General features: G+C 42.2%; 1 long non-coding RNA gene across 1 annotated transcript; it reads left to right on the top strand.

Annotated features, from left to right (window-relative positions):
* The first annotated feature begins 801 nt into the window (after window positions 1–801).
* Window positions 802–1,578, top strand: LOC134176678 (uncharacterized). Its single transcript, XR_009969328.1, has 4 exons — window positions 802–875; window positions 1,112–1,320; window positions 1,408–1,481; window positions 1,548–1,578. It is a non-coding gene; the product is annotated as an uncharacterized LOC134176678 (long non-coding RNA).
* Window positions 1,579–10,616: the final 9,038 nt, after the last annotated feature.

Below are 10,616 nucleotides of genomic sequence, written 5' to 3'. Positions count from 1 at the left end.
TCAAAGACATGCGAACAGGAGACGTTTCCTACTTTGTCATCAATGAGTAACATTGTTATGCTGACTACTGTAACTTCCGTTTCTTGATCATACTTATTGACAGATGGTTGTCTGTCGATTCGGATACCGGTTTGTTGGACATGGAGATACCACTCGCTACCGATGAAGTTCTGAAACAGTTTTCTAACGTTTTTTCGACGCAGACGAGCCACGGATTTTCTGAAAAGCATCTTTGGTTCTCTGTTGTAGAGAGACCAGCGCGCAGCACGTACACGATTATAAGATGAGAACGACGCGACCATTTGACCGATGTGTTTGTGCGTAGGTTTACTCGTGTACAGCGAGTCACTTGCTGTCTGTGTCTTTTCATCAGCTTCGTAACAGCCAGCGCAATGTGGTACGGAGTAGCACCAGAAGGAAAGACCGATCTCGATTTGGGATTTACGTCAATATCTTATCAGCAAATAGGAATCAGTATTATGGCTACAGCTGTAACATTTCCTCTCAACATAATATGGATCACCATGTTTCGTAAAGCTAGTCCCAAAGCAGTTAAGAGTGATAAGAAAAACGATTCGGAAAACGTAAAACAAGAAGAAATGTATTCCCTTACAAACATTGAAGTAAGTCTATTACAATAACATTTCCAATTTATTTCTTATGGTTTATTGTTCATTTCTGATTAGTCGCGTTTCTCTGACGACAGCACACCACAGACTAGTATGGGTCAGCAAACTAAAATTATATTTCTACTTTGGCAACAGAACTGCATTGTATCATTTCGTATTGTTTTATAGACGGTAACGACATCATTGTGACTAGGTGGAGGCCTGATAACGAGGCTACTAGTACTTCTTCTATCGTGTCCAATAAACGTAATGACGACAAGAAAACCATTTAAGTTATATAATGGCGTGTTCATGCATAGAGAGACTTACACTAAGTAGAATCGAACAACACAAGAAAGTTAGAAACGTCAAGTCTGTTTCAAAGAGGCCGATGGTTGAAAAGAACTTTACTTTAAATAGGGCTGCTTATAAGCTTACGTGTGAACACGCCATAATTTAACAACTTGCGCTTAGTCAGTGATGGTTCTGCATCTGCTGTCTAGAAAAGCACTCAACCTTCAAGAAATGGGAATTTCAACTACCTCACATTTTTGTCTACGTTGCATACGTTGGGTGCTTCGGCACTTGTGCAGCAGGCTCGGCAGTCATCATGATCTACGGGCAGCAATTTGGAATAACGAAGGCAATGCAATGGGTAGCAACCATGTTCTTGTCGTTTTTTGAGTCAGTTCTCTTCTTCGAACCTCTCAAGGTTAGAGTCATTAATTAAGAATCGCGTGATATAGAATAATGCAAGTAAAAACGTATTCCTGCATGCTGTACATATTTCTCGTTACAGGTTCTTCTTTTCGCCGCATTTGTAGCGCTGCTTATAAAACCGAAAAGTGCTACAGAAGACAACGTTGTGTATAAGTAAGATATTGATGCATCTGCTACTGTATGAAAGTCGTAGCAATTAGCATCCATTTTTACTTGTAGCGCCAAAGTGAAGCAAGTTGAAGGAACCGAGGTAATAGTATTTGACAAGATACAAAAACAATCTAAATGTATGTTAGTAGGAATGGCTACGCAAACTAGTAAAAAGCAAACAGATAAGTGAGGATGGTTCAATACACTACCAAATTGAGGATGCAATGACTAATTCACAATGTTACAAGTTTTTGCAATGGTGAGTTAGTCACGACACTCTCAATTTGGTATAGGGTAAGGAACCATCCACACTTGTTTGTTCGCTTTTGCTGGTTTATGTAGCCATTTTTACTAAAGTATGTTTATAGCGTTTTTGTATCTTTTTCATTCACTTGTTGCATCAACTCAGCAGGCCCGTAGAAAGAATTTTGAAAGTGGTCCGATCTAACGCCGGTAAGAGGGTGTGGTCCAAGAATAGCGCGCCAGAAAGAAGTTTTTCCAACATACTGATATCTAATAATCTATTGCACAACGGGTTCTTAAATAATTACTTCATTTTCCAACAATCTGGACAAACTCTGATGGCTGAATATTAAATCAAAAATTCTGTCCAAGAAGTGTGTTCTGAAAGCCAGGTACGTTTGGAAACTGTACTTTAAGCAGGTCCTGGGCAGCATTCACAAGTCTGTCATTTAGCCAACTATTTGTTTCAAGTAATTTCTTGTCATCTTCATTTAGTCCAACTAACCAATGCCTTGGTCCTGTGGCTTCAGTTGCTGGCAATGTATCTTCAGCAGTTAAGTCAATAATTTCAGTACCTGATCAGAAAAGAAAGAAAGAATAACGAATACGAAACATGTCGTGGCTACGCAATGACCTCAGGACAGCGTAGACAGCAATAAGCCAAAATGCTATCTAGTCCGTGATCCAGGTCCTGAAATTCGCTTCGCCCGTTGGCCACTACTCTCCAACTTTTGTTTCATGATTGGAATTGCTAGAAAGCGTTTTGAGGATAACAGTTTCACGTTTATATTTAGTTAGAGAGAAAGTGCAGTTTGGCGTCAAAATGAGCCCAAGAAAGCGCATCGGGTATCAATGGCAACTGAAATGCGCTTACTCTACTATCCTCAAACGAACTCAAATGTGCTTTGAAGAAAGTAATTCCTATTCGTATCTCTACGTTCATCAATTCTTTTCGTCTATAAGGCAAACAAAGCAAAAAAGCTATTACTGAAACGTTTATCCGGGTAACCAAATGCCGTAACCCTGTACCGCGACCTAAGAAATAGTCGAAAGAGAGTTAGGCCTATTAAAAAGAGTGCTCGCGGCAAAGGACATCTTTATTGAGTCAACGGTAGCGCCAACCAGAGTGCTACAACTGCGCATTGAAGAACTTTACCTAAAAATGACAAGTCGAGTAGAGTAATAATTAATTAGGAAGAGAAAAGCAAGAAGAGTAGCGCTAAACTTCCTTGTCAGAAAGACTTTGCTGCAGCTTGTCTTCCGTATCTCCAAACGAAGATGCCCATACATGTTTCCCAGAACAGAATTTAACAAATCTGTCATCATAATTTAAATTAATGGACGACTAGAGCAAATTTCTACGGTACCTTTAGTGAATGTGACGTCATACTTCTTCATTGTTTTTTTGGGCCTTCTTTTGATCGGGTTCTGGATCCGCCTCTGTAATGCATGGAGCATGCACAATTCTTGCAGACATAAAATGCTAGAAGCTAGAGTATTACATGTAGAGTGTTTACACTGTCTGGAGCACTGATTTACAGCCTCAAGCTGTGCAGTCCAGCAAAATAACTACCAAACATATTTATAATACATAAAAAACTCACAAAATGTTTACCAAAAGTGGTTTATTACAGATATTCAAAATTTTAGGTTGTGGCCAAATTGGTGAACGCTGCACAGATTAAGGATGATGCAAATTTGTTGTTAGAAATTAAACATGAGAATATTATTGCTAGAGAGACTCTTTATCACGAATCTTGCTACAAAAAGTACACTAGTCTTAGTTCATGCAATTCAAGTGATTCTGAAGAGATGTATTTGGCCAATGAGCCAGAGCCTATGATATGTCGGCGTTGCCCAAAAATTATGTCAATCTCCTTTCCAGTGAAGGAGTAGTTGTACATGAATGCAGACCTAAGCAACTCAAGTCAAGGCTAAAGCTGCACTTTGGCAATCGCCAATATTATATCAACCAAAGCGTCGCAACGTGACTAAATTCATCATTGATAGTACTGCTGTAGTCTCGCGTAGCCAGACCCCTTTCCGCCGCGTCATACTTCCACGCGAAATGGGGTCTGGTGAACAGGATTTGTTGTCGCTGTGTGCCGCGTAGCCAGAAATCGGCTATCTAAATACCGGATTTGGTTTCTTAAACGCTTCAATAGAGACCAGACTGGTATGCACGCAGTGCAATCCTATCTCATTAGCTTCTCTTGTTTCGTAGAGAACAACTCAAAGACTACAGCTCGAGTCGTTGCTGTTTGTGAAATCTGCATGTCTACAGCAACAATTAATTAAACGCGGCCTCGGGAACGTTGACGTCGACAGGTCAGGCTTCCATCTCCTACGCAATCTGTCATGATCGACGTCGTACCTAGTGTTTGTGCGCTTGTGTCACAACGAAAACTGTATGCGAACGTACTCGATGTAAAGCAATGCACGAAACACGTGAGATGATTACCCAAACACAGAAAGACGACTCATCTTGTTTCGATGACGTCAGGTCCAAGCTCTTTAATTCCAGGACCAGATATCGCTCACTTTGCACTGTCCGCGGTCGCTCTAGACGTCAAAACAGCAAACAGCATCGAGTACGTTCGCATCCATTCAGTGCGGTTGCATTCAGTCGCCACAAGCGCACTACGCTAGACGTACGACGTCGAGCCCTGCCGACGTCAACGTTCCCGCGGCCGAATTCAATTGCTGCCGTAGACATGCAGATTTCACAAACAGCAACGACTCGAGCTGCAGTCTTCGGGTTGTTCTCTACGAAACAAGAAAAGCTAATGAGATAGGATTGCACTGCGTGCATACCAGTCTGGTCTTGAGTGAAGCATTTAAGAAACCAAATTCGGTCTTTAGATAGCCGATTTGTGGCTACGCGGCACACAGCGACATCAAAGCCTGTTCACCAGACCCCATTTCGCGTGGAAGTATGACGCGGCGGAAAGGGATCTGGCTACGCGAGACTAGTACTGCCGATCGAGCCTGGTCCAATCATTGACTTGGCATTCAAGAGCTTGAAAAGACACTGAAGTGTACAGAAGATGCTCTGGATCATGACACTGAGAGTACTACCTTTGATGAGGGTGATAATGTACACACACAACACAACTTTGAAGAAGCTAGACTCCAGAGATAGAATCCCAACTGTGAATTTATGCGATGTAGCTTTGCAGCTATGACAAGATGTTCTCGAGTGTCAAACCAAATTGTCTATACTGCCAAGAGCAGCTAATTTTGCTGAAGATACCATCAAACTTCCTGAGTCACTCGTCAATTTCTTGACTTGGCTGATGTGTATACTGTATACTAGCTAAATTGCCCGGCTTCGCTCGGGTGTATGCAATTAGCCTCGACCTCCCAGACCCATGTAGCGCCGATTCAAAATCGTCTTGCACGGGTCTGGTATAGTACCACCTCTTCTCAATATATTGCGGTCGGTCCTAGGACCAGCATCGGTTTCATAAATGCATACCTTCCCAATTACGGCTGTAATACAAAAATGACGAAGACATGTCACGCTAGAACATCGTACGTGTCGCATCTCGCTGCACGGGTACCTTTGTGTTTACTGTAGCTACGGTTTTATCATTTGTGTGTTAGTAGGAAACGCGTACGGGACGCTATAAAACAATTTCTTTTACTAATAGAGCCGCGGACGTGATGATTGCCGCGAATCCGCTACGAGTCGCTGTCTAGTAGCCGCGCGTACTGTGTAGCCGCGAATTCGCGATAAAAATTCGCGATGCGCGCATCCACTGTGACTTGTCGCGGATTCAATGTGCCTTGCCGCGAAATTGCAACAAAACTTTGCCGTGAATTCACGGCGAGACTTTGTCTAGTATACGTGACGTCGTCGAGCATGCAGCTGGCTAGTCTATAGATGTCGAAGCATCGGTTCGTAAATTAGAACAAACCGCTCTGCTACGAGAAGGTATTGTTAGTAACCGTTGACAGGCGTAAAATACAAACCACAACGTGTAGGGACGTGATTTTGCGTGAAGAGCGCACTACAAGTCGTCGTTTGTGTACAGTGCTCTGGTAGACAGCAGATCACTACCCACCATGCATGAGATGTCTTCGTTGATTACAGCCGTAATTGGAAAGGTATGCATTTATGAAATTGAACACTAATGCCGGTCCTAGGACCAACCGCAATATATTGAGAAGAGTCGGTACCATCCCAGACCCGCGGAGGACGACTTTGAATCGGCGCTACACGGGTCTGGAAAGCCGAGGCTACCATTCGATTGTGTCTAAAATTTTAGTTACAGTTAGATGTTCTAAGCAATTAGCAGCGAGTGTTCCATTTACAATTCGATTCCGTATGCCGCTCGTTAGATTTGGCTAGTGCCAGCTGACTCGGTTGACGTCAATTTAGTTCAGCTATGAGCCTATAAGAAAAGGGACTCTGTAAAAGTTACGGGACTTGGCGAGTAGCGTACTCTAAACGTATCGGGCTGAATCGACTTCCGGTCTGGGGACTCTGTGGCTGGCTGGCTGGCGCTGTCTGTCACCTGCAGGAATGTGCCACTCCTCCTTCGTATGGCCCAATCACAAAACATTAATTCCTCTATGTCATACGTGGAAACCAAAGACAATGGACGAACAGCCAATCCTACGCGCGAAACCCCTTGAGAGAGTTTTCGTACCAGAACGGTGTAATTCATGTTTGCGATTGTCAGGACTTGTCGGAAATATACAAAAGAACTTACCTGTCTGCAACTGCTGACTCGAAATCGATCGCTTTCTTTGTTTTACGATATTTATACGGGAATATAACATTACGTAACTAGGAGAGATTTCGTATCTCGTATATGATGACTCTACAGGCTATTTACGGACTTTGTGGTCATGCGAAACTGCGTACGGTTTTAGATACTTTTTCCAGGTAACATGTTTAGAAAGAAGATAGCGTCTAGATTTGTAATTCTTCGCGACAATTAATTAATCGCAATCTTCAGGACTTTTGATTCGAAGGCTTTTAGCTGTGGAAGCGAGGGTGTAAACATCGCTTCAATTACTAGTTCTAATCTAGAAAACTAGCAAGAAAGAAATGAAGCGCTTCTCGAAATGCACTTATTCAACTATGAGTCATAAGAAAAGGGACTTTATAAAAGTCACGAGACTTGGCGAGTAGCGTCCTCTAAACGTTTAGGGGTGAACCGACTCCAGGTGTCATAGGGAATTTGACATCCCCTGTTTGTTGCACCCCCGAGCCGTATTCACTAGGGAATTTGGTATCCCCGAGCCATATTCTCTGAGGGTATGAGGCACCCCTCTTGGCATCCCTTGGGGGATTTGGTATCCTCTATCCATCATGTAGGTAAATGATCAGTCGGCCGACGAACTACCGGTGCACTTCCAAGAAGTAATTGTGCGATGATGCTAGACGATCATGTGCCACTATGTTGCAGAGTTCACGAACTTTCGGTGATGTCATTGTTTTAGTACGAAACACCGACTAGCCCATGCCATGCACAAGTTCTCGTACAAGATAAATCCAGTGCTGTTTAGCTGTGTCTACGTCTGGATTGTCTCTCATCATTTTTAATTAGTTCTACCATTCTAAGAAGTATGAATGACATCATCATGAGGTCGTGGACTCTGTTGCACTGGCACGTGACCGTATATCGTCGCCTCGCTATGACTCTTTGGAAGTTCACGGGTAGTTCGTCAGCCGACTGATCGTTTAGCAACATGATGCACTACGACCCAACGCATATATATATATATATATATATATATATATATATATATATATATATATATATATATCCATGCATAGCTCTGGACGGCTAATCAATTGTAGCCTGAACACACGATGTTATGTTCAATAGCAGAGAGGAGGCGTTGACTGTGGTGTGTTTGCTATTGCATTGGCTGTACATTTAGCTCTAGGAGATGATGTAGCAAGCCTGAAATTCGACCAACCACGAATGAGGGAGCATCTGTACAAATGCTTGCATCAGAAATAATGACAGGTTATTCGCAATGCGCCCAAACAATTGCTAGACGCACTCCTAGACTTCGCCGTACCTACATAGAAATTTGCCGCAACTGTTTGATGCCAGAAGCATGCGATGATACCGTGCGGTGTCAAAATTGTGAGGACTGGTTTCACGTTGGTTGTCTTCAACATGATCTACAACAACAAAGTGACAAATGGCGCTGTAACAACTGTTTGTAAGAACGCTGTAACTACAGTAGACGATATAGAGTCAATTGCGTTAACGAACTTAACTGAAATAGATTTTTCAGTCGCAAATTTAATTAGGCAACAAACACGCAATTTGTAACATCTCAATTTGTTAGAAATTTAGCACAAAAACGCAGGCTGTAAAATAGAGTTTAGAATGTCACATTTTTAGATGTGCGAAATTCTCATAATAGGTACGACGCAGGAATGTCAGATTCTCTAAAAATTACGGCTCGAGAGATGCCAAATTCTCTAGAAAATACCGCTCGGGCATGCCAAGTTCCCTAGGAAATGCGCCTCGGGGGATGCCAAATTTCCTGGGATTCCAAATACCCTAGGATATACGGTTCGGGGATGCAAAATGTCCCGAAGGGATACCAAATTCTCTAGTGAATATGGCTTGGGGATACCAAATTCCCGGGGATGCCAAATTCCCTATGACACCGGTCTGGGGACTATGTAGCTGGCTGGCTGTCTATGTCTGTCACGCTGCACGAATGTGCCACGCCTCTTTTGTATGGCCCAATCACAAAACATTAATTCCTTTATGTCGTACGTGGCAACCAAAGACAATGAACGAACAGCCAACCGTAGGTACGAAACTTCTTTGAGAGAGTTATATTACCTGAAAAGTGTAATTCATGTTTGCGATTGCTAGGACCTGTCGCAAATAAACAACAGAACTCACCAGCCTGCAACTGTTGACCCGAAATCGATCACTTTCTTGGTTTTACGATATTTACACGGGAATCTAACATTACGTATGCATGAGAGATTTTATGTCCTGTATACGATTTCTCTACTTATCACTACAGACTATTTACGGACTTTGCGTTCAAGCGAAACGACAGTCGTAATGTCGGATTTTAAATTTTACAGATAGCTCGTCTAGAAAGCGTGTACGCTCGTAATTCTTTGCGACAATTTATTATTACTCCTCCTAGTGTGTTCGTGGTGTTCAGGACTTTGAAGGCTCATAACTGTAGAAGCGAAGGTGCAAACACAGCTTCAATTACTAATGCGCACTAAACGTACGTCATCTCTTGAACTCTAAAAGAAACCATTAATTAATTAAGTAATTCATTGTGGCGTCAATTCACAGAATTAGCAGTTCCTGACAAAATTCTCATAAAGTTAATTAATTTAACGTCGTATGCAAATTTAGTTGTTGCATGAGTTCACATGCATTTTTACCCCGTTCTGAAGAATTTGCAGCCAGACAGAATTCTCATTCGTATAGTTATACATACCGTTCAATTACCGTTTCCAAAAATCCCGTTGATTGGATTAGTGATTGGTTGAAGCCATGTCTACTTGGACGCTTCGTTACTGCAAAGATGTTGCTGCCGTTGCGACGAACAGGTCTAGCGAACTTGGCATCTAACTAGTCCACACGTGTCCAGTTTCAAAAATCCCGGTGATTGGATTATTGACCCCGTTGAAGCCATTTCAATAGTCCCGTTGCGGAGAACAGGTCTATCGAACCCTGCATCTATAATTTTGACGCGAACCTCTTTATCCGTAATGTGCAAGTCACGTGCAGGACTCACCCGGATAATCCGTTTGTAATAAAATAGGCCACAAACCACGTCCATTTTTTACACGCAAAACCACGCCCATTTTCTGCTTTCCTTGCTCGCAGTTTGTAGACATCTAAGTTTAAATACCGTAGTATCGAGTTCAGGTTACAAATATACTGCTGGACCGAGTGCCATCGGTGTGCGTATATATAAAGGAGTGGAAACACTGTTACTGTCCGTGCCAAAAAGGTTCCATGGTTCGTCAAGTATAATGGCATCTCGATGACAATAGAATCTAGAAGACCAATTTAGTCCAAACGGCGTTGACCAATTTTAGCATTCATAATATAGCGAGCAATATAGGTCTAGCTAGTTTTAGAATAACCTGTGAAGAAAGTACCGTGGAGTGCAAGCAAATCACTAGGTAGCGGAGCCTCTGGAGATTCATTCTCCAGTCAATCGGGTTGTCGACCTTAGTTAAAGGGTAACTGCAACGCAAAAATCAAAAATTCTTTTATGTTGCAAATTGATAGTTCTAGTTGCATACATGACAGAAAAATAGTTTTAGATTTTTAAGTTAAGTCTTCGCTGAGATGTAGCAGGTCAAAGTTGCTTCCGGTTCTTCAATTTCTGGTAACGCGTTATAACGGGCGTGGTGTAGTGTGACGTTACAGAGGGGAGACTCCACGCTGGCGTGTATTGTTAGAGTACGGATTAAAGTGCGTTCTTTATACTATTAACATTGCAATTCTTCATCTCTAACTCTAATCTATTCGTAAAACACGCTGGGTATTCTAGTAACGACATCAAATTGTCAGAGCAGTCTGTCCAGACTTCTGCTGTAATACTACTCACTTCGAGTTTCTGCATGAAAATTTGACAAAACGAGCAATCCAAGCCGGGGCAACCATGCAAATTGATGCCAGCCTTCTCCTGGTCAAAATTATGAGTCAAAGTAGTAGACTGCTATGCTCATCTTCATAATCGCAGAATCTAGCCTCGTCACCAGACTTTCTCGCGCTAGTCTTGTGAATCAATCTTGCAATGAGTTTTGTTTTCGCTTTTTGACTTAATTGATCTACCAAAGTTGTTAATGTAATTTTCGAGAATTTTAGTTGTGTTTTTTCTGTACGTGCATCTAAATACATAATTCAAAAGACCAAAAAGACTACG

The sequence above is a fragment of the Corticium candelabrum genome, chromosome 3 (genome assembly GCF_963422355.1).
Source record: "Corticium candelabrum chromosome 3, ooCorCand1.1, whole genome shotgun sequence".
In the NCBI taxonomy this organism is placed as follows: domain Eukaryota; kingdom Metazoa; phylum Porifera; class Homoscleromorpha; order Homosclerophorida; family Plakinidae; genus Corticium; species Corticium candelabrum.
Note: the sequence above shows the minus strand (reverse complement) of the source record. Positions and strands in the feature narration are given on the sequence as shown.